The sequence below is a fragment of the Ischnura elegans genome, chromosome 10, assembly GCF_921293095.1.
Source record: "Ischnura elegans chromosome 10, ioIscEleg1.1, whole genome shotgun sequence".
In the NCBI taxonomy this organism is placed as follows: domain Eukaryota; kingdom Metazoa; phylum Arthropoda; class Insecta; order Odonata; family Coenagrionidae; genus Ischnura; species Ischnura elegans.
Genome location: NC_060255.1, coordinates 84,539,857 through 84,565,710, shown reverse-complemented (window position 1 = coordinate 84,565,710; position 25,854 = coordinate 84,539,857). Strand labels below are relative to the sequence as shown.

At 38.1% G+C, this 25,854-nt stretch overlaps 1 protein-coding gene across 1 annotated transcript in view; it reads left to right on the top strand.

Annotated features, from left to right (window-relative positions):
* Nucleotides 1-25,854, top strand: part of LOC124166862 — a 462,701-nt gene that overhangs the window by 321,526 nt on the left and 115,321 nt on the right. Inside the window, exon 3 of the mRNA XM_046544573.1 lies at nt 12,802-12,881. The gene's annotated coding sequence lies outside the window, so the exon portion shown is untranslated. The remainder of the gene's footprint in view (nt 1-12,801; nt 12,882-25,854) is intronic.

Sequence of the window (25,854 nt, the reverse complement as noted above, 5' to 3'; positions counted from 1 at the left end):
GGCCGTGTTCTTCGTGGTCTTAGTTCTTCCGCCCCACATGCACGTCCAGCGTTTTGTTTTTCCTCGTCTAATCGCAAAGATTACTTTTTGATGAAAGATTACACAGGCCAACAAAAAAAATTTGCTTGAAAACTTTTTTATTTTGAAAGCTGATCTTTATAGATTTTTATGTGCCGAATCCAAACATGGCCTTAGTTTTTTTGTATCACCCATAGTTTACAAGCAATATGTATTTAATATTTAGTTTAATACCCCTATACGGTATACAGGGAAATCAATGAAACACTGTGTTATATCATAAAATTGTTTGTGTTTACCGTTCACTACATCGTGATAAAATTGTTTGTATTTACTAGAGCGTGATAATACAGGGTTCACTTGTGAACTGGAATTGGTCTACATTTTCTCTCCCTTTTTTCCTTTAAGCTTCTTGTGTAGCTTTTTCTGCGATGAATCTCTTGCTGATCTTCTCGGTGAAGTACCAACAGTAATTCCCCATTATCTTTGTTCATTAGACCTACTTTTTCAATTTTATTAAACTATAAAAAAGCTGTTAACTTCTAAAAATATTGCTTGATGTCATAAATTTAACTGTAAAATGTGAATAAAAAATGGGGTGGTACAACTTTAAAGCCATCATATTTGGATTCAGCAACTTTAAAAACATAATAATAAGGTATTTTCAGTAAAAAAGTTTTTTCATTGTTGGCCTGTGTTATTTTTTATTCATGAATGGTTTCCCTGTTTTATGCGCAGAAGTTTAGAAAGCGAGGTAGCAACCATCGCAATCACTTGAATTTAAAGTATATACTATAGTATGCACGGACTCAACGGTTCAGCCTCAGAAACGCGGACGTTGATCGTGATTCGGTATTTCATAAAGAAATTTTTTTAAATATGGATTTCAATAATGCAAGTCCCAATCCACACTATTTGGCACGCGTAAAATGTTGCCTTAGCTTGAATTAAATGAAATCCATATAAATGGGGAAGGAAAAATGTGGGTAAAATTAACTTCCAGTGAATGAATGCGATAAACCTCTTGCACTCAAAGGGAGATTCATATGATTACAATATTATTTACAGTTTAAAAGATATTGCCGAAAAACTATACTTTACCTTTAATCGCAGTCAAATTGAATAATTTTGTGGCTTTAAACAAAAGTTAACCAGCCGAATACAGCATGGACGTCAACTGAAGGAGTATTTCCAAGAGTGTTCTTACAGTGCCGAAATGAAGGAAGACAAAATAAAGAGTTTAAATCATATTGATAGCTGATAATGTTACAGACATTTGAATCTCCACACAAGTGTACAGAGTTAGCAACGTTGAAATTACACAAATGAAAAAAGTTTCACCTCGTTTTCCCATCAAGCAATACTGACGAATACCTAGTTTCGCGGTGCTGCGTTATAAAAAAAAGAAGTCATTGAATGAGTTGGTTCACTATTGGTAGCCCATAATACTGATCTTGGATAAACTAAGTTCACAAGAGTAACGTATCCAACCGATATCTATAACTTAACATCGCTAAGTTAGAAAATTTAGAATTAAACAGTAGAAAAGGCAATATTTTATTGGACTAGTTACGAAATATTATCGCTAAGGTCAATATTTGATTGATGTTCCAAGAAAAAAATATTTTTAGCACAGAGATTTCATACTTCAACTCTCCTACACCAAAAATATCTTTGAGTTAGGCTCGCTTAAATTGAAGTGACAATCGTTTCGGCAATAAATGTACGCAGTGAGTAATAAACTCTGGACTATAAGTGTATATGCTTTACTAACAACATTACTTGCATAGTACACTCATGAGTTACTAGGCCTTACAGTGAGAGACGGGTATCAACAATACAAAAAAATACCCGTTCAGAGCGAAAAAAATCTATATCAGCAATATTCCTCACAGACGCCTGCTGCGGCAAATTAATTTAAGCATCGTACCCATCTTTTCACGGTGGAGGGCACCGGAATATTCACCAGATGAGGGAAAAAATCGAAGAGCGGAATTTTTATCTCTTCCCACATTCCTTCTTTGACCAGGTGTGGCTAATGTCCCATCCCCCATCAAGAGAGCGCCTCATCAAGTAGGATTCCCTTTCCCATATTTATTGAATGTCCTGACAGGCACATCCGCTTAGAAGACACTAGGGAACGAAGATAAAGGGACATGAATGATGAGAATGAGAGGCAAGCTTCCTAAAGAAGGGTAAGTCTTCACAGCAACCAATGAGGATCTATAAGATAAAAGGCTTCAAACAGCGTGAAAATCCGCATTTTACGTCTTTCACATTTATAAAATTACTTTTTAAAAATCTTTTTACAGCCCACGATGAAGGAAAGATACTCATTCAACTGGTCTCAGGAAAGAATGAATTAATCGTAAATTTATTTTCTTCAGTTCATTGATTATAATATCATAAAATATTGCCTAGTTATCCTTTCATTATACTATTTGGGAGTGAAATTCTATAATCGATCGACTGCATAACCCGTAACTTCACCTTAAACATGCAATAAACATAACATGATTGATGAGCCTTGATATGCTATCATTACCATCGGAAAATAATATTGTTTTTCTTAGGTGATCTAATATTATCAAGTGCAGGGTTGCAATATACGCACTTTTTAGGAGGCTCCTAGTTTGGGTTCTAAATAATACCCAAAATACATACGGACCGCGAAAGAGTTAATGAATTAACGCTACTGACAGGGCGGTTACATTACATGGACGTCATGAAATTGTCCAATACTTTCTTTCTTCAGCCCTTCAAAATTTTGTTTTAAGATAGGACAATAATGAATTTGAATAAAAATATGGAGAGACCATTGACTATACTCACCAGTAGGGGTGTATTCGCAGTTCCTTCATATCATCTTTAACTACGATCAAAACTTACATGTGAAACACACGTTTTACGGGATTTTTCAAATTCAGTCGGGTACAGCTGAAGAGCCTACCAAGCCATTCCTAAAAAAAAGAACGATATCATTACAATAGTGACAAATAATCTTGCATTATAGTCATAATGCCCGATATTGCAAAAAATACTATTTCGGGCCAGCTTTATCAAACCGTTACATATATTTTCATTCTATGAAATGATAGAACTGACTTAAATAGTTCATGTAAAAAAAATCGGCATTCAAAATTTTAACAAGATTATTCTATAAGGTTAGTCTTTGAAATTTCTAAAAAATTGTTTTTCTTGTAAGAGAAAAGTAGTCTCCAATGACCTTAACGTTAGGGTCCGCGGCACACGTACGAAACAAATTACTGCGTTGGTTAGCTGGAACGGTAGGATTCGCAGAAGTGGCAAACTCCAGCCGCTCAACCGGAAACCCTTCACCAGCCCTCACTCAACTCAAAGGAAACTTTGCGAGGGTTGAAGGGGCCTCGCTAAGGTTGCCTTGGTTGAGATACTACTTACACTTTCACGCGCTCGTACATAAAACACTCACTCCTTGGCAGGGACGCCGGCTTACAAAAAATAGTGGGGGCCCAAACCGGGGATCTTTCCCCGGGAAATTTTATAAGTAGTGAGTTTTAAGTTTTTTAGGCATTTTAGAAGAGTCGTATGATCAACATTAGAACCCTTATAACTCGAATCTCGATATCTGGACACTCCAGGGAAAATCAACAAGCCTGACACATTTTTTCCTCACACCCATAACGAATTTTTGAGGGGGCTCGGGCCCCCTCAGGCCCCATGGAGCCGGCGCCACTGCTCCTTGGGCTCGACTTCGGGAGAAAATGCTCAGACTCGAGCGATGGTGCGGGCAACTTCGCTACAGCTGATCCATCATTGCAATTTCATTTTTCTCGATGTCTCCCCAAAGAGTATTATTATTATTTTATTTTAAAATATTTTCTCAATTACCGCCGAGAATTATGGGAAACTCTTAAATTTGGTAGATGAGATTAATTAAAATGAGGAATATTTTTCCCGGGTTATCTGCGTTATACCTTTCAAGCCACTTCTAGGGTGTTTAACTGGGGGTGATCAATCACCAGCATGAAAGAGAATTCCCACATGTAGACTACACGGTAATTAAAATGTTAAGCATACTAAAAAATTGTACTTCCACATTCATGCAAATCAAAGGTGGCTATGAAGATAGAACATGCCAAACATGCAGTTAGAAATAATAGGAACATTCAGAAACATGCATCAAGGAATATATAAGTTGGTACAGTAGGCTACACTACAAGTTAACTAACCTATTCGTTAGTCCTAACGCTGTAACTGTAATCTCTTGTAGCCTGGTCAAATTAGCCCTTACATAAATTCCCAACAATCTGAAAATTTACAAGAACGCTAGGAATGCCTAGGAACGCTAGGATAAAAGGTCACAAAAATGGGTTTATCGCATTTTTTTGGCCAAGCAGTTAGTTTTATGTTAAAATTTGGTACGACCAAAATTGTAGATCAGGAAATAGTCTACAAAATTGTCACCATACTTTTTTCTCTAAGATTGACCATTTCTGAGAAAAAGCTATTCGAAAGTTAGCTTGAGCTGTCCAATAATGGTCGGTGAGCGCAATAATATAATTATGCATATTACGGAGAATAGAGCTCCAGCTAACATTCGAATGGCTTTTTTCTCAGAAATGGTAAATATTAGAGAAAAAGTAAAATGGCGGTTTTGTAAATAATTTCCTGATCTACAATTTTGTTTGAACACACGCAATTTTTGCGAACACGGGATTTCACGATTCCATAAGAGTGGAATTCCTAGCGTTCCTGTAAATTTTCCTAGTAGGGAATTTATCCAAGGGTCAATGTCTATTTTGACCGGGCTATTATCGATCGCGGAATAAAATACATTACGAATCCATCAGTTCTACAGTCTCTCTCTCGTATTATTTTTATGATCTGATCTACCTTACTATGTTGGCGTTCATAAGATATGGCTAACTTCTTAGGAAAATAAACGTAATGAGTAGGAAGAGGCCTGAAGGAGCTAACAGAATTTAGTTTCAGGGAGACGAGGGGAGAAAATAGGAAGATCGACCAATTTGGAAGGGGAGTGGGGTTGGCGACTATATGGAGCATCACTTGTGGGAAATGAGACGAAGCTAAATGAAAAAAAATTGTCGTGAATGAGAATATTAGTAAGAAGGAGGGAAGGAGTGGAGAAAAGGAAGGCAAAACTGCTGACGAATAACGAGGGGGAAGAATGGGCACGATAAGTAATGAAGTGTAAGAGATTTATTTTAAGGGTGTTTCCTACATGGCGCCGACGAATTATCAAGAGTTACAAGTTTAACAAATAATGAGACATATGAAACATATCGAAGAGTGAATTCCTTACGAGACACAGCTTCCAAAAATGTGTTTAGATTATGTACTACGTTTTCCTATATACTAAAATACCCAGTAGGCGGTGAAATATATTCTTATTCTATATTTCTTTCATCATTTTTGTTGCGGGGAACTGCAATATAACTTTGAGGGTAGATGTATTCCACAAATAGACATGTACCTGGACCTACATTCTCCGAAGAACTAGGTTCTACAAATGAATTTATCACATTTCAGCAGAAAAAATATAATGCACTTGTCTTTCAAAGAAAGCACTTGCAAGATTATTGCTCTTTAAACGTTACCAAAAACTAATATTAATATCTATAGAACGGCTTTAAAGATACGATTGTACTGCTTTAACGATAAAAATTGGAATTCTCACACTATTTACGTACAAAACTTTATAGAATAATCACCATAATTGTTCAGACTTTCGTATATACAATCAGTGCATGAACAGCATATTAGTTACATCTCAAGCTCGACCAGATTCGAATCTTGGGTGAGCTCAAAATGAAAAAATGTACGTTCTTAATATGCAAATCGTTTATTTTCCATTATAATGGTGACTATATGAATAACGACCATTGTAGAAAAATTTATACACAAGAGAGTGATTTCTAAGGTATTTGGGGTAAAGCGCAGGTACATCACTTGATTATAATCGAATGGATCCATTTAATATTTTATCTACTCGACACCCACATTTTTATACTCATTTACAATGCCTGTGTCCAAATAGCACACGAAAAAATTTATTTATCAAAGCATATTTTTTACTTCAATGAGTTACGCGCACGGATTAAAAATATAATACCTAACTGCATCGTAAAACATGCCCTAATGATAACTTGCGTGACTCCCATTTGATCCTATTTTAACCATCTTTAAAACAGTAACAGGATAATAAACCTCTCTCGGGTTATCACGCAGTTAAGGGAAATACCGGCGGCCGACGCGACGTTTCGGGTCCTGACTCCTAACCCATCTGAAGGTAGCCTTGAGAATGGGTAACGAGACGGAACCCGAAACGTAAGGTATTTTTCTTACCCGTATGCAAACCTGAAAGAATTTTATTCATTCCATTCGCCAGGAAAGTGTTAAATAATACAGTAAATGGAGAAATGATAATGATTAGTAAAAGTCTCATTTCAAGGCTTCATAGGTTCTCGATAAAAAAATGATTTCCCAAATTCATAACCAACCTGTCTAACACACCGCAAGAAAATAAGTATACCTATCTCATGGAGCAAATTGAAAATATATTTATGCGCAAATGAATACGAATACTAAGAAGTGTAAAATTATACGCAATCCATTTTTCGCGTCGCTCTAAAAGAAACAACATGGTGAGAAGCGACTGGAAACAGAAGGTCTCATCGCAGTAATCAATTAAGACAATAAGAGAGCCTGAAAAAGTATTCTGAAAAATTCTGGGAATTGGGCAAAGGCAAACAAGTTCCCAAGCGTCACCCAGTTGTTTGGCGGGAGAGAAGTGTTAATTGGAACGAGGAGACGAGACGCTGCTTTGAGGAATCGGGAGGAGACGGAAGTCGCGTGAGATATTGCGAGCGGAGGGAGACGCCGACTTAAATGTGAATCGCTCGGAACAAAAAAAAAGTAAAACAGAGGAGGACGGGTCGAGGAGGCAATAAAAGTCAAATGATGAACTGGGAGAGCATGTCGCAGCAAAGCGTCAGCGATTAGGAAAAGGGGCCCACTCCCCCTTGCGACGAAAAACGAGGACGAAAAAATATCCCACTGGGGGAGATTTGGAAAGCTGGAAATGAGAAGAGGAGGGACTTGAGCATATTGCGAGCCACGATGAGACTCGTATGGGATTTTAAGTGGAGATGAAATAGGGACAGTTAAAAATAAAGCTCTGTCACGAAAGACATTGATAATGATTATATATATTAATTTGCATTAATATATATAATATATATTAATGCAAAAATATGTAATGATAAACTAATTAAAAAATAATCTTTGCCACAGGTGGAGTGCCTCACTCAATTCACAAAGAAAAAATAAAATCGGATTACCAAAAACTTTGTTCCTTAAGATACAAAAAGCAGCGATTTGAAATACTTGTCCAAAAGTTTGAACATTTTTAAATTCGAAATGAAAAGACGAGAGGGCTTAGTGTAACCTTAATCTCGCCTAAAACCAGAAAAAATGCTGTGGGCAAAAGTGATATCATATTAATAAGGAAAAATACAAAAATCAGTCATCCTGGGCACCTGTCATGTTGTCCCACGGCTCTTATTTGCAATATAACTGGACAAAATACATTTGAACTTTATTTGATCCGTTCACTGTGGAGAAACATTAACAAAATAGTTAGAGAGAAAATGAAGAAATTCATAACCTCTGGGTGCAATACCCCCAAGAGCACCAATTTTACAATTGTTGTTTTCTTAAGGTTATTAACATTCTTTTGAGTAAACAACATATTTAAGCAATAGTGAAAAAAAGAAAACCATTGAAAATTAAATAAGTGTTATATAAATTACACCTAATCGGACAATACGATAATGAACAAAATGACGTAATCCTTTTAGTGCGAACAAAACCAAGAACAGAAACTGAACTGGATAACTTAAGAAAGAATTTTGTTAAACAATATAATAGATCAAGATTTAATTTTATAATTAATAGAAAAGACATTTTAGGAAATAATAAACCGATAACAAAGCAATATACAAAGTCGTCACTGAATCTTTTTGGTATAAACTGAGACGTAAAACGAAAGTGAACAAGCTTTATGCCAATGAACAGAGGTTGTTTCAATGTATTTGTTAGGCGGCGGCGCGCCTGGCGCGGCGGGCTGTCCACAGTGAAAAGTTATCACATACCTATTACTAAATAATTATCAAAATTAATTAATTTTTAAAAATAATTAAATTTATTAAATTAAATTTATATCACACATTTTGAAAAAAAATTGATACTTCCTATTGTAATCGGTATAAAGACTGTTCATTTTGGAGTTTTACTTCAAAAAAATACGAAGTTTTGAAAATGGCTCCATCACATACAATAACCCTGTATAACTGAACAACTGCGCCTCAAATTTTGAATCTAAAGTCAATAAATGGCAATCACAGCCTAGCGCCAAAAGAAGTAAGTGCTGAGTCAATAAGTTCAATTCTATGCATTAACTCTTAAGCTTAGTATGAAAAAACCTGTTCTCTCCACAAGTAATTTATATCTTACGACGATTTTGTACGCAGGTATACATCGATAGAGTGAGCTTAAATGAAAGACGAGTTGAGCATAAAGTAAATATGTTTTTTCTGTAATGCAAATTCTACATTGGAAAATAACTATCGTTGGGAAAAAATAAGTAAATCACTCGGTGCTTCAATCTGGTGGTTGGTTTGGACATATGAGAGCAGAGATCCCCCTGCAACAATAACCAGGCTAAAGTAAATTTCAATTAATTAGAGCGCAATGTGTAGTCCGATACTATTGTTATTATAACCTGTATAATACTGATTTATCGCTAATTGAGGTTTAAATATATGAAATTTCTGCTGAAGTTTTGATAACTGTGCTCTTTACGATACATATTTTGAAATCTGCTTGAAAATAGAGACGTATATTAATGATATGCTTGTTTATGCATGGAATAAATATGGTTTTTCAATCAAATAGAATATAAGCTCATTTTGATAAAAACTGATTCAAGGTGGGCTACGATACACGAACAATATTTCATAAATCGTGCTTATCCCCAACTCTACCATTATATCATAAGATGGCATTGTCTTTTACATGTTTATAATCACTTTAAATAAAATTTTCATATACTTTGCCTGTGACGATTATTACGATAAAAGTAAAGACAACTCAAGATATGTTGCGCCCTCCCCCCTTGAGTTTTTTTCTGTATCCGCCGCTGCTACCATGCGAATAAAAGAAAACATGTAAATTAAATGAAAAACGGCTTGCCCAGCATGTAAGAAATTGCATTTTTAAATGCATAATACAATGAATCTTCACATACATATGCTACTGCCGCCATTTCCTTAAAAATCAGTACTTTTTAAAATTCATAATTACGAAAATTGAAATGAGCAATTCTTATGAATGGCGCAGTCGCGGCGGGACAGCCTCATTTTACGTCTCCTTCTCAAGCAATGTCCACAAGTTGGAAGAGAGATTGGGTGGGAGGGGGTAAATCCTCAGGCGCCTTCAATCTCTTGCGAAGTCGTGGAAGGGGAGATTTAAGATGAGAGGGGGATGGGGAAGAGGGAGAGGGGTGAGTGGTTGACACAAAAAAATACAGCCCTCGGAGAGGAGCGGGTGTCCCCTCAGACAAGGCAGCGAGAAGGGTCGGGATTTTGGGAAGAAGCCAAAAAGACAAGAGGTGGATACGAACGCGCTGTAAAACAGACTGTAAAGAGAAGAGGATTTGTACCCCTAATGACAATTGGCACGCTGCAGACGACACCCTCAGCTAAGATAGTCATTTCCACTCCCTTCTGTAACGGACTCAATCAATTACGGTCGCGAAGTATATTTTATCTCACGTAGGTACACGATAACAAGCTATTATCGACCCGGATGATTGAAGAATCGCTACTCTTTTCCCTAGTTATCAAGTCATAATAGACAATCCTTCGCGTTGATGTTTTTACTCCCCATAAATTAACTGCTTTCTGAATTAGACACGACTTTCCCATCAAGCCAAATGTAATCTATTGGTCACAAGGATTTTCTTACCGGATTTTATAACGGCGTTATATTCTAAATCCACTTTTGCTGCAGCTTCAAGTTCTTTCTATGAAATCTTTAACGCCTTCATCGGAAAGATAAATTGTAAATAAGGATATTGAATTACTCCGGTTGATTCAACAGTCCCTGATTTTCCGACAGATAATGACTTTCCTTTGATTGATTCATGCAATTGCAATCGAATCGCATTTTTAGTCGGAGAAATATTTTTTAATTAATTAATATTTTTAAATAATAGATTGACGACATTTAGCTAGTTTCCAAATGATATTATGCTTGATTTTTTCTAAAAAAATGTGCAGATTTATTTGCAAAGCAAGCAAGTAGGTTTTTAAAAAGGTTTCTAAAAAGATGATTTTCCAAACAGCCACGAGGGTTATTTTGTCATATAAATTATTACTTCGGCTAATCATGTATTTTTCTCTAAATTAAAGTAACATTCTCTTACCGATGATTTCAGTGCCCACCAGTTAACCTGAATGGGTTTTAATTTGGATCGTACCTCCTTAAATCCTCAGAAATAAATTATCCCAGCTGATGAGTCACCGAGGTCTAGACGCCGGGAATATTTGCTTCCGGCGGCTGCGCTAATGAAGGTCCACCGAGACAAAAAAAACCGCGCTCTTAAATGCAAGAGGCAGTTCGAGTAATTTATTCTCCGTCATATACAATATGTCAACCGCATTAAAAACACACAAACACGCTATCCTTTATATTCAGCCTCCCAAAGTATTTATATTTCGACTACACAGCCGAAAAATACGAGGGTCCTAAGTAATGTAAACGTTGCGGAAAACGATTCGTTAGCAGAGGGAAACAGACCACCCAGGAGGAAAACCTATGCACCTCTTTCCAATAAAATAAACTGAACAAAGAAGTCTTGGTGAGATTTTTTATCAACAGATACGTAACCGATAAAATGTTAGCAGAAAACGTATACACAATTTGGTAGAGCAGTTGCCAATTTGAACAGCGGGAAAAAAGAGAGGAAGACTAAATTTTCTTGACGTCGCCAACATACGACTACTATGGAAGGATAGTCAAAACAAGGACCTTTTGCAGGCTCAGCAGCTGTGATCAATCCACCGAGAGAAGAGGATAGGTTCAAAAAATCAGTTTTAATGAGAACAAGTCAACGGGACAAGACCATTTTGATTTTTCCCGAGGCTTCTCATCTGTCGTTATTTCAACTACTCTTGAAACCATCTGCCGTCCCTAATTAGAGGAAGTTCTTCATCCATTTTGAATGCGACCTCGGGTATTCTCTTTAAGTGGAATGACAGACGCGAAGAGGCAGTAAATCAATTGTGTGTACCCAAAATAACAGTTATCTTCAAAGACTCGATTTCTTTAAACGGTGAAGTACCAAAAATCATTAAAAAATTTGTCACCATGCAAATCAACAATCAGTGACCACGGACGGATAAAAAATAAAATTATATCAAATCTAATGCCCTCACTTCGGGGGCTTTCTAAAAAAACGTACCTACCTATCTATCATTCAAAGAGAGAGAATTTTGCCTCTATATAATAACAAATATCAGAAAATAATTCAAATAATATATTATATTTACATAAAGTATACCAAATGAAATATTATATGTAATATATATGATATAATAATTCTTTTATTATTTACATGTTACATATGTTAAAGAATTTTTCTATATGTAAGTATGAACGGACAAAAATATTTCAAGAAGACATCCAAAAAGAATTCTCAGCTAACTTTTCCAGAATGATTACCAACTGAATCTTCCGAGGTAGTAAGTCGAGCTGTTTATTCCACTATTTTTTTCCTACCTTCAGGCACAAATATCTCCATTCTAGGATCTCTATTCACAGAGGGAGAGAGATTGTGATGGAGATACAGCAACCACCCAGATGGCGCTTTGAGCCCTCTCAAACATAAAGCCCCCAAGGCGCTGAAAATGGGAAGGAGGGAGAGTGGATCCTATTGGGAGCTAGAAAAAGCGGGAAACCATCGACTTCTCTTTGTGAGCCTGAGGAAATGTATGTTGAGCTATTTTAAGTTTCGGGCCCGGAATGTTGGGTGTATCCAGTATTTGTGGAATACTTGGGTACATTAAAAACATGCATTCAGTTCAGTTGGGCTAGAACACTTCAAAAGAAGCATGTGGGTCATTTTTCCCCCGAAATCATGAAGCGAAAATTGCACACAGCCTAGTTAACTCTACGGTGACACTGGCGGCCGAAAGATATTTGCGACGCGCTCGTCCCTTCGCATCGGGCAAACAGGGTTGACTGCGTTCTGGAGGTCCGTTAAGTTTATAGCCTTGCCCCAAAAGTTTTCATAAATTTGGTTAAATATGGCAACCCTTCCGTAGGCAATAGTCGCACCTCTTCGTCATAAATAAGAACGCTCTTATTAGCTCTTACTTCTACAGTCGACATATTCACTCTTCTGCTAGAGCACGCTTGGAATGTGTCATAACTATTAGTCTTATTCAAAACCAAATTTTCGTGCTATTTGAGGATGAAATAACAATTGGAAATAAGCGCTGAAAAACTTTTTTGAGGCACTCCAATATCAGACACACAGGCTGTCTGCAACTGAATGCAATGCAACAAACTGAAATCAATCTAATGGCATTGATATAATTTATACTTAAGTATTCCTCACTCTAGTCATACAAGATAAACTGTGCTAGCAATTCCCTTCGATTTGACAAATAACATTAAATGGAATGATAGTAATATTTATTCTTATTATTTTTACAGGCTAAAAAGGTCCTCTCGGCAATGATTTTACCAAGAATAGTGAATTCAAGCAATCATCGAACTCCGACACCCGGAAGCACGTAAGTAATCTAAAATATATTGTAAAAAAAATAGCGAACTACACATTTACCGCAAAAAATAAATAAAAAAATCATCAACTCGCAGCTTAAGCAATACAACAAACTGTCTATGACGTAGCTCAGGGATATGAACAAAGATGACTAAAATTCAGAACGCCCGCTCTATCATTCCCTTGTAATACAAAAAATTTATCTATCCCAGGCATAAAATTTTATATCTCGCATACATATATAGGTATTTATAGACATTTGCACAGTTACTTCCAATTATGAGGAAATCATGTCCTTTGGCAATCGTAGCCGGGCAACCCGACGAAATATTTTGTCGTCATTCTTTCACATTTATGGTCACAGTCATCAAATCTGTGTCATCTCCGATTAATATTCTTACCTTCAAACATTGAAGCGCAGTGATAATGTAAGCAGAATTTCAGTGATAACGGCTACGAGCTTATCATCCGCATACCAGATTTTTCGTTTATATATTTCAATCTATTCCATAGGTACTAAGCCAGTAAGTCCCGAATTGGTCAAAGTTCTAGAGGAAATTAAAAATGTAAGGATGGTTTTCATGACGTCCTAGTGTAGCCATATGCCTCTACGATTAATAGTTTATCCAATGAAAAAATGTTTTTGTTTTGGCTCTGTTATTGAAAAGATTTTTGCGGTGGTCAAGCGTTCCGACGCGAATTCACCTGGGTAATTGAGTCTCTACGGCGGTCTGTGAGTTCTTGTGGTAAAATATGCGAAATATGTTATTCTCCATGAATATACCGTAAAAGGAACATGTATGAATGATCTTGAACTTCAAAGGGCACACAAACGGAACGCAATCAATGAACCTAAATATTCACTTTCACATCAGCAAAGGGCTGCAAGTTACTAACCCGCAAATTATTTAATATTCTTTCATAGTTGACAGGGGACTACCAGCCAGTTGAGTGCCAACAGATACATTGCGTTTACAAATGTGGCGTTATAACGCATGAACTATCGATTATCGAAAATAAAGACTTTATTTTCGATTTATTACGCAAAGATAACATCCTAATCCATTGATCGGCTCTGCAAAAAGCTGGTGTTCCATTTGAAAGGGAATTAGCATGCATGACAGAAATTTGCCTTCACCAGTTCGTTCTTTCTACCATGAAATTTGAGCTTTTGGATTGATTCGCCCACGTAAAAAAAAATATTCTGAATTTTCTCCTGTCCTTAAGAACCGGTGCGGTAATCTGGTGTTTTACCATTGCGTTGGGTCAATCTCGCTTAATATTTTTTTGTGTGAAAACTGTACTGGAAGCATGGTCCTGCAAGTTTATTCTTTTCTGACTCATAGAAGAGTCTCGCCCTTGTGACCAGCGTATATGTCATTTAGTACACCCGAATTTATACCGAATGAAGGCCGTTTTATATATATGCTACTTCATTCATTCACACGGCGCCTTAAGCGAAAACATACAAATAAATTCAGAGGTAAGGAAAGAAAGGGATAGGAACATATAATGGAAAAAGGACGAGGACAACGGTGATGTGGTACATTGAAAAAAGCCATAAATCAGAGGGTAAAAATGCGGCCTGGCTGGGACTAGAACCCAGAACGTAATAATAATTTATGATCACCCAACATGACAACACAATAATATGGTAAACTATTTTCACAATTAATCATAATTACAATCATAATACAAAAGAAAACTAATACACTAATTGTACAATTAATATTTGTTTATCTCAATTACCCCCGAAAAACAGTGCAATGTGGCCTTTCTATCGGGGGTTTAAACAAACTATACCAGACGATCACACACACCCATGTCCTGTAAGGGGATAACTATCCAGGCAGGACTCGAACCCACGACCTTCGGTATAGTAGGCGAGTACTTATCCCCGCCGCCTCAGAGGCCAACAAATTACCAAAACTGTCAAGGCCAGCTGAATGCCACATACAAAATTCTGTTCAAGTTTATACAGACTCTAACATCGATGATATCTGTCTGCGAAAAATTTCTTTACAATAATTTATATTTAATTCACTTGAATGTCAATCGAATAAGAAACGTGTTCTATTCGTAGGTGCATTCATAAATGCATTCATTGTGAGTACTTTTCCGAGGGGAAAAATGGTTTGGTAACAATTATCGAGGAATAAACTAAGCAGAATAGGTTAAAAAAAATTACCATAGGTAATCTACTAGGATCGAATAAGTTCGAATGATTGACTCACAATTAACTACACATTCTTATTCACAAGCTTGTACGTATGAGGCCAATACGAGTAAACGGAGTTTGAATAAACGGAGAAAAATCTGCTGAATAAACAGATTTAACACGCAGTAATGTTGCAAGTTTTGGCCAGTATGAAACCAGCAAAACGGGCTAATTTTAAAACAACAAATTGGATATGCTCTTTTAATTGAAAATTCATAAGACAACACCATGTTTTTACACAATAGGTGCTAGGAAGAAAAGGAAAAATCATAACAAACATGATGAGCCTAAAAAAAATCAGAAAAATTACAAAATTGACAACGACTTTACAAGATGAAGATATTTATACTATAACGAGATGACACATGGCTAATAAGCGAAAATAATTGCTTTTTTATTATTATTTAATTTTAATTATTTCGTAATTTTCTATAAAATACTAAATAAGAGTCATAAATCCTCATTAAGGCATAATTATGAGACCTTATAAGAATGCCACGTCGTATAAGAAAACCTTTTGCTCAACAGAGAACTTCCGAGCAGGATTAAAATAAATTCAATGCCATAAAAAAAAATATTTTTTGAGGCTCACTCCAAACAAAGTGAACACATCGTGAAGTATCACGACCTCCCAATACAAGTTGCACGCAACCATTCGCTTTAGGTCACGACGAGAGTTTCATCAATGACAGCGGTGACTGGTATGAACTGGGGGAGGAGTGCATTTTCACAGGCGTTGGCTAATACACTCCATGAACGTGAAGGTACGAACACTTTTTTTAGATATGTAAATGCACGCATTTCTCATTCCGAGACTCACCAGATGGAATAATATCCCTCACAAAGGAGGCACCATGCTGCGAAGGAGCAGTATGAATTGACTGTGCGCGGCAGGTGCCGAACGCACTGAGAGGGAGTCTCCTGAGGAGACCATGGACAACTCAATGCTATACGTCTCCTTTGGCGAGAGCAAGATCAATGGCCGATGCGTTTTCTGGTCCAGTTAACCTTCCAGGCTATCCATCTCTCCCTTCTTATTACTCTCCCTATAGTTCCACCCCTCTCCGGACGAGTAGTTGGCCTTACATTTCATCCAGTTCTTAACAGTTGCGTCATGCGTCCCTTCGAGTGAGGATTAAGTCGGACTCTGAAAAGATCAATGCTTAAAAGAGCTCATTGCACACCGTAACAGGTTCCGACGGGCGGTGAATGACTCACTGAGATGAATCGTACATACAGACATGTATACGACGATGATTTTTTTTTATTATTATCGCTGTGGCAATGAAAGGATACCGCAGGTAATCAAAATAGAAAAGAATGACTATCGCATACGGATCAACTTCATTCCCGCGGTAGGGATAATACGAGAAACTGCTCTTCAAGGTAGTGTGCTGGAAATAATGGAACCTTTACGAAGATCTGTCGTCGGTTTGTCCGTCAAATGGAGTAAAAAGTCTACATCTGCCGCTGATAAAGTAATCCTTCCTAATGGCATTCATATTAATCGGAAAAAAGACGCAAGCCCATATTCACTGCAGCAGAAAAATTGTAAAAAAAAACAAAAATCTTACACAAAAAAATGTTGCTGATAACTCTGACTTTATGACAAATTAATGGGCCTAATTCGCTTCAAAAATATTACCCGTGCGATGATTTTACCAACTTTTATATGCCAACTTAGGACATTTCTTCACATAATACTACCTTCTCCCTATTAATCCCAAGTTTAATTCGTACAAGGCCAATAAGCAAGGTAATATTTAAGAAGCGATTAAAAAACAGAAAGGTAAGACAAACACATAATTTAATCAGGACCATTCAGACCAGAATTCCTCAGGAACATGTTTCTGTCAGATTCAAAGCCGAAAGTCATTGCAAGTCACCTAAAACGTAACACCAGAGAGGAAATATTATATTTATCAAATACCTGGTATATATCATACACTCAGGTCATTAAATACGAATTACACAGAAAACCATAAGTGAATACCATAAAATAAAGAACGGAAAATCGAACTGATTAAATTAAAAGCTATATTCATATATACTACTTTCTCTGAATGTTTAAATTGCAAGTACCAGAAGGGGCATACGATGGAAAACGTGGAAAGAGGTGAGAAATTACAGAATTAGGAAGGGAGTTGAAGGAAATATGAAAAGAGTTGAGTAAAAAGGAAGAGTTGGGATTATTAATCAATAGTACAGGGTGTGTCCTGAAAGTAGTAGGACTGAGTCGAGAACATAAAATGTATTTCTCATATAGGTACATCGCTTCAAAAATCTTCAAAGTAGCCCCCTTGGGCATCGACACAACGCTGCCAGCGAGTTTTCCACGCAGCATACGCTTCCTGGAAGGCTGACTTCGGGATGTCCTTTACAGCCTGCGTCACGGCCTTTTGGAGAGCTTCCACCGACCCGTGGTGACGCCCTTTCAGGGGGGTCTTGAGCTTGGGGAAGAGAAAGAAGTCCGGGGGGGCGATATCTGGGCTGTAGGGTGGGTTGCCACGCCGTGTTTCGCCAGGTAGTCAACGACAATGAACGCGGTGTGGGCCGGCGCATTGTCATGATGAAGGATCCACGAAGCGGCGATGGCTGGTCCGACGCGGAAGATGCGTTTTCGCAGTCTTCCCAGTACTTGCACGTAAAAAGCTGCATTAACGGTTTGCCCTGGTGGCTCAAACTCACTGTGGATGACACCTTTCGAATCGAAGAAGCACATGAGCATGGATTTTTGCTTCGATTTGGGCATGCGAGCTTTTTTGGGTTTCGGCGATGTCGCTGTGTGCCATTCTGCACTTTGCCGCTTCGTTTCTGGGTCGTATTCAAATGTTGAGCGGTTGATCTGCTCATGGCACTATCCCCGTAAGCTGCCTTGATGAGTTCATGGGTCTCCTTGCCGCTTTTCTCGAGTTTAACGCAGAATTTCACTGCGTAACGCTGCTCCACTAAACGTTCCATGACGCACCGTGACGAGGTCACTTGACAGAGGTCTGGAAGAAATATGATTCACACTCCGCAAGAGCTCAGAGCCGACTGCCGCGCGTTCGCAGCGCTTTGTTAGAGTCCCTTCCACCAATTACAACCCAGAAAACTCCCGTCAGACCGTCCGTGTGTGTGGGAAAAAATCAGTCCTACTACTTTCAGGACACACCCTGTATTCGCGCAGACATCAAGGGTTTGCAAGTCCACCGATAAACATAGTCACACAACGACTCAACATCAGCATCAAAGTTAACCATCAGGGGCAATATTTAAAAAATATACAGAGGAAGGACCATCTCAAGAGCAGAGAAGCCCAGAAAAGCAATAGTAGCCAGATAAATAGCCTCAAAGCTATAGACTAGGAATAAAAAATTAAGACATTGGGAAAAAATATGAGAGCTCGAGAGACCTTCTGAATGACAACCTACACAGATGAATACGTAGTCTCCCGAGTAATTCCAAAGATTACTAGCCTTCACGCAACAATTTATCACTGATAGATCTTAATCTATATAATTTGTCCATCTATTAGGAGAAACAGCCAAAAATAAATTCAGATGATGACAAGAAATTAATTTAACAAACAAACGTGAATTCAACGTTTGATTTCAAATACATAAACTTCGGCGTAGCAATGGATACAATACGTATTATTATAATAAATATAGAGTGTTTTCAGCCTCCAGGAAACAACACTAAGTTTGGTGAAAATTAACAGCAAAAAGAAAGAAGTACGCGATAATTGATAGTTATTTTCTATGAAATTCCAAAATCGTGGACCTTCACCAAAGCCCCGATTTGCTCAGACGGGAGCTCTCATTTTCCAAAGCTTCACACTAAGTGGGGACAAAGTGGTGATTCCTAAGGCTATGTCTTAAAAAAAAAAAAAAAAGACGAATGAAATGAATGAAAACAATCCCTGCAAAGTAGCCGCCCACTAACGAGCTCCGAATACGTGTTTACGATTCTCATCAGAACGCACGCGAGGCTCGAAACAAGTCTCTCGTGATAAAAAAAAGTCTATGATTACCCTTTTTTAGCTAGCGTTTTCCGTTTCACGGTTTTAATGGTCACACCTCTTTAGTCTAACCGTTTGAACTACCCCGTCACGGAGAAAAACCATTCCCTTCCACCAGTTTTTCCCCAAGCCATACTTATCAGGACGAAGAAGGCTTTCTCACCTGCCCGAGGGTGTTGTTGCGGACAAATTATTTTCCTGTTCCAGTCCCTTAAAAAAATTCCGATCGACCAGTTCAAAGGAGTTTTTATGACCGGGTTGGTGGCATGTACAATCATTATGAAACCCAAAGTGGAAACAAAAGGAAGGAAGCGAAAGAGAATAGCTGGAGTGAAATGGATGTGTTGTACGGATATGACGCTAAGGAGATAATACGAGAAAAATAATGACCCTGAGGCCAAATAATTCTATTGGCATTCGCTGGTAAATTATCTTGAATTGGAAATATTTTTAAATTATGTGATAATTTATGTACCGGCAGAATTATATGTACCTCAATTTTGCTTCTTTCATTCGTCAGATTTATCGCCTAAGATAGGTATTTCCAAGAGGTATGACGAATTTGAATAAAAATTATAAGATGAAGTTCCGCTCTAGAAAAAAAAGAAAAAGAAAAAAATTATATTTCCAGTGTATATATGCAAATACAATCGGAAGTTAAACTGCAAAAAATAAATACTTGAATGGGTGTTTGAAATTTCTTTTATGTCGTCAGCTGGATTCCTTCATCCTTTATCATCATCGGATAATCATAAGCCTATTTTGCGAATCTACGAAAGCAACGGAAACCTCCGGTCACAATAATTGAAATGGTGGATTAACTTTGTACGCTATGGTATACAAAGAATGTTAATGAAAAACCAGGCGTCTAATTTAGCGTTGAGAAAAGAAGTAAGATGACCATAATGTGATTCATCACAAGTTACACCCCCCTATCTATCACCACTCAGTACTACAGCGGAATGGAGATCCCAAATATCAGTTTCCAGTACGATTCGTACCAGAAGTTCGAATGGATTTCCTAATTATTCGTAATGCGCAGATATCTTTCGGAGTTTCTCAACCATATTGATTAAAATGCAAACAAATAATATTAATATTTAAGATGGAACAATTTCTCCAGTCGAAAGTATATAATTAAAAGGAAAAAATAATCAATCACCATTGATATTAATTGGAAGCGCCTAATATATACATCAGTCTATTTCCTTTTTGTGGTTGCCTATAGGTAGCAATATAAATATTTTGTGAAAATTGAGTGGAAAGCAAATTCATTAGTATGCATAATATTTTGGCAAGTTTAAGCTAGAAAAGAGTAGAAGTCAGAAAATCATTTATCCTCTTTCAAAGCATGTCACATCCTAATTGCTCTGTCCAAATAAATTGTTCTTCCTGGGAAACCAAAATGTGTTTTTCATCGAAATTGTAAATCAAGCTTCAATTAAAGAAAATACGGGCTCTTCATATTTTAAAAAATTACCTTTGAATTCAGTAATAATATTGGAAGATCTGATTAAAATCCCTCCAGGATTGTTTTTTGACTCCGCCACTGAATATTCACTACACTTTAGGGCGATAATCAGACTTCGAGAATCTCGCGCAGACTTTAGCACTTCAGCATTGGTAGGTCCTCTTTACTGGGGCAAATTATGAATATTATTACATTTATTCAGGATTTACCATCTAGATTGTGAATATTTGGCCAATTTATGTCGTAAACAGTTCAGTATGCAAAGGTTAGAAACAATGACGAAACTAGTCAAGTTGACTCTTGTATATACCTTTGAAAAAATTATTTTTGACGTTTGCATTGTGCTGAGATGCAAAATTGCACTCACATTTCATTCCTGATTATGTTTTCTTTTGTTCGCATTTTTTTGGCGACTCTTTTGCGTAAATAATAGATAGTCCGAGTACATTACTTGACTTCAGCCGATGCCGCTCTGACTACCGTTTTACACGAGGCACTTGCACAATCTGACGTGTGTACGAAGGCGCAGTCAAAATTGCGTCGAGTAAAACGGTGAATTGCTAGAACACATGCGGGAATGCGTGGACGTGAGATCGCAAAATAGCCCCTGTTCTAATTTCGCTCATGCATTCGCGCAGTTCCACGCCATTTTAGAAATTAATGTTCTAACCTGCGCAATTCCGTGACCCGTGTAAAACGGCCTTTAATCCCCCCCCCCCCCAAAACTCCGCCCATGCGTACAACCAAGGACGCGTATAAACGACCGTCACGATTTCCTGCTCGAAAGCGAAAATGCACATCCTGAAAACTTAGACCATGAAAATTCCCAAATGAGAAAGAAGCATTAACTCCGTGACTGAGTGGCCGAAAGATTCGAACATAAGTGCCCAAGAGCGAGGATAATACCTAAATCATATCTTCACTCACGCACCCTTCAAGGACCACTCATGGAGAAAGACGGACATTTCAATCCGCACAGAGCGGTTGCACACATCCCTCGACTTGCCGCTTAAGACGTTCCAACCCCTTCAAGAGCATGACTCGGGGTTGAGAGGGAAACAAACAATTTCCACCGATCCTTTTATTTTTGCGCTCTTCATCCCCTTACCCGACTATGGAAAGCGACCAGGGAGAAAAACCTTGCGACGGCCGCTCAGGGAGCAAGGGGAGCACTTAGCGTTCGACAAGAGCGAAATACAATCGTGGAAACATGCCGACAGGTTGCCGCCGCCTCTGGAGAGAGCGCGAGGAAGGAATGGTAAGTTGAGGGAGAGTGAGGAGGGAATTTGACAGCGGTTTTTAAAGTCTGTGGGGTGGTGGAAGGCAAAGACTGCGGTGGTGGGCGATTCTTCTTTTTCGGGCGGACGCTTTCCCAGAAGGCTTTGCGAATGGCCATTGGCGGCAGGGAGTGGGCGTTAAGGATTAAAGAACAGCCCGGCCTCTCGTTGCGATGGGGATGGGGTAGAATGGCGATTTCGCACGCTACGTCTGCCGTTAGGGCCTTTTTGCGAAGTCGAGAAGACATCCGTGGGATGGAAAGGGTTCAGATGATGGCAGTGCATGAAGATAAGGAGGAGAGCGTAATAGACTGGAATAGGACTGCCACCTATTCTCAGCAGCACGTCAAGTTAGCTGACTCGAAGATCGCTGTCAGGGCTCTTTTGATTCGGTGGGATCTCGTGACTACCGCCTGGCGTCGACTTAATATTTTATGCTTATGCAGTCATGCGCGGGTATATGGAGGCTGAAATCCACACTCCGCACACGGTCATTTGTGGCAAACCTCACATTGCGCAAGATTGTAATTCACCCAAGAAAAAGGTCACAGAGGAGTCCCTTGAGAAACTACACGACATTTATTTCGCTGGCTACTTAGAATATACATACGTAGCAGAAATATGTGCAGGATTGAATCCTCCTGATTGTTACCGTTTTTCATTTATGAGCCATCAAACTCCAAAAAAAATCAATTCAAAATTCCATTAAGGGTCACGACAGGCCTAAAAAAAGTGTAAAGTTATGCTGCAAATAATGATAAAAAGTCTCAACCGAACTTGAGCTTTATCAGCTTATCAATATAAGTTTTTCGGAAGTAGAGCTGTGGCTGATTTCACCACGGGATTAAATTCAAATCATTCTATCCATGAGCCACCGCACGGGTAGCCTTGGTATTTCAGGTTGAGCGACCATTTCAGTATGGAAAAATACTTACGGGACTGACAAAATTGTAGTCCCTAGAACCCGTATTGAACACCAGCATTCTTCGTAAAGACGACTTAGAGCATATAATTTGCCACCAAGAATCTTAGCAGACCTCATCGTGAATGGAGAGCAAGTTTTATTTCTAGAAGACCTCGAGTTCAGTCGTTAGTAGCGAGATGTACACGTGTAAACTGCTTTCCTTCCAAATTTGTAGGACTCTTGAAACGTGACGGAAGAAGAACATTTACTTTTAGTAACATGTAAAGCAAAACAGATGGGACACATCAATATAAATGCACAAGAGAGGCAGCAGCAATTACCACTTCCTTACGCTTTTTGTGTCATCTATCGAAATGTCAAGTCATTAACCTAAACGAGCAACAGATACAGCATGAAGGAACGAAATAAATTGATTCTCCTTAAAGAACTTCATCACTGAAGATTTGCAGTACTCTTAAAGGGTACCGCTGATGCTGGCGGAGATTAACTCAAGCGTGTGATCACACCTGCTCGCCTGAACATTCCTACATGAACTCAAGGGATTGTTTTTTTATGCGTAGTAGCAGTTCAAAAAGAACAGGTGTTGTTCATCCCCTTAGCTATTTTCCACGAAAGGAAAAGAAAAACGAATAGGCGACCTCAACTACTGACTTGTTCCTTAGAATTGATTAGAGGAGTCATACTAATTACTAACAGAGCATTCCGATTCACGCACTCTAAAGGCCTGTTTACACGGAACATTAAATCGTAAAAGTTAACGTCTAAATGTAGGAACGCGAGAATGAATGCCAAAATGCACCGTGTAACCACCTACCTAGTGCGAACGCATGAATATAAAATAGAACTGCTCTAATTTGATTCATACATTCCACGTGTTCCGTTCCGGTTCACGAAAATCTTTCATGCAATCAGACATAAACTCGTGCGTGTTAATGTATCGTGTAAACCAGCCTTGTGATTTGAAATTTTCGGTAGGAGACTTATTAACGAAAATAAATAGTTTCATTCCATCATATTGAAAAAATATGCCAATACAATGGAGCTTCATGCCATTTAAATGTCAGGGTCGGTTTATGTTACCTCCTCTTCCGGGTTTGGTACCGTGTTCTTTTTCTGAAACTCACGTGTAAAAATGATGTTCCAGTTCTCATATTGAGGCCGAAAAAACGAGATACTGATTAATTCTCTGGCAATACATAAGAATAGCAAACAACTCAGCCCGCGTAAACCAACTATCTAACAATTGGATCGGTTTTTTTTAAATCCCAAAGCAGAGTGGAATTAAAATAGTTTTAATTTCATACTGAAGTGTACGAAATATTTCCATTGAGTAAAGCCTGAGACAAAGCCATGAGAGCTGTGACATTGATAATTTAATACATATTCTGATGCATGCGGTGAGTTCTAGTGGAAATTGCACCACGTAGGTATAAAGAAAAATTTTAAGCAAAATTCCACAAAATCATGAATGCGAACATTCCAAATTGTCCCCATTTTACAATTATGTCAAGGTGCACCGGACTATGTGAATGACTGCCAATATCAGAATGTACATTTCCCGGGATGGCTAATGAAACGAAACGAAAATGTTTCGCTTCGACCCTGAACGAAACGAAAATATGATGCCTGGGTTTAGTTTCGTTCTCGCACGAAATTAAATGCACCAAGAAGTTTATTTTCGACCCGGGACGAAACGTTACTCCCGGGAACGAAACTAAATTAATCGAAACTCTGCTGCACATTGTTAAGTTTCTATCCCAGAAGTTGAGTGGAGGGGGATAAGAGGGATAGTCGGTACTCGATTAAAAAGTTTGAGTAAAGGCTATTCTCCGATATATTGTTGTTGTATCGAGTTTTTTTGTGTTCCAGCAAATCTGTTTTTTTCCTAATTTTTCAATCTTTAGATTTTTAATTTACTTTCTTGCCTCATCACTCATCTTGTTAAACAAAGAGAGATGTTTCCTTAAAATGTAATAGATTTGTCATTTGAAAACACGAAAATTATGTTTTTTGTGTTGATTTTGTGATTTTGTGAAAACTGCAGTGTGTTATGTACACTACTTTGTGTTTTGTAGCTAATATCTTAAAAGAGCGACTTTTGAAGAGTCGGTCGGAAGAATCCCCAAACAGGAATTATCCTAAGGGGGACCTAATATTCCTTGTTTTATGTAAAAAAAATTGTACTACTCAAGCTCTGTATATTATACAAGGAATAAATTTCAATTTCAATAGTTTCAACCCATTACGTTTGACATACGCGTAGAGAGTTTAACACATTGAGCTAAAAATCGAATGGCCAGTTTTCGTTCACCTTTCTCCTGTTAGTGGTAAAAATATGAGTGCCCCATGCATCTAATGCCGGTTGGCCGAACCACTTCTTCATTCAACCATACTCCGTACTCGGTTTGTGGGTCGAAACTAAACCGTTCGAAGGTGAAGCACGTGGTTCCTCCGGTGCGAAACATTTATTGCGTTTTGATTCGTCCCAGAGTTTTAGTTTAATTTCGACCCGATGTTGTTTTGACTCCGATTTCGTTTCGACCATGAATTAAGCTCCCCAGGAGAATGAAAATGAGACTTCGTTGATTTCCACAGATTTATTTCGTCCGCACGACATGTTTCGAACCATAGAGGTCATTATGTGTGAAGGGAGATGGAATATAGGCAAAAGGATAATGACCTCTATGGTTCGAAACATGTCGTACGGACGAAATAAATCTGTGGAAATCAACGAAATCTCCTTTTCATTTTCGTGTATTAATTTCCACGTAGTTGAGCCTAATACAATTGAACGAATTAAGCTCCCCAGGTTTAAATCCATTTCGTTTCGTTTCTACATTCGACATTCCTCCTGGGAATGAAACTATTGAAATTTTACTAGTTTTGACTTCCGTTTATCTTCCATTACCATTCCTGTATTTCAGCGCCTCGTACTAGACAACCCATGAACCAAAGGAGAGGTAGGCATTTCAGAGTTCCTCATTGCCTAGCTGTCGGATCATCAGTCACCACGGAATGAGTCAGCGCAAATCGAGACCAATCTAATTAATTTGATCCTGATCTAATCCGTATGGTGAGATGAAACGGAA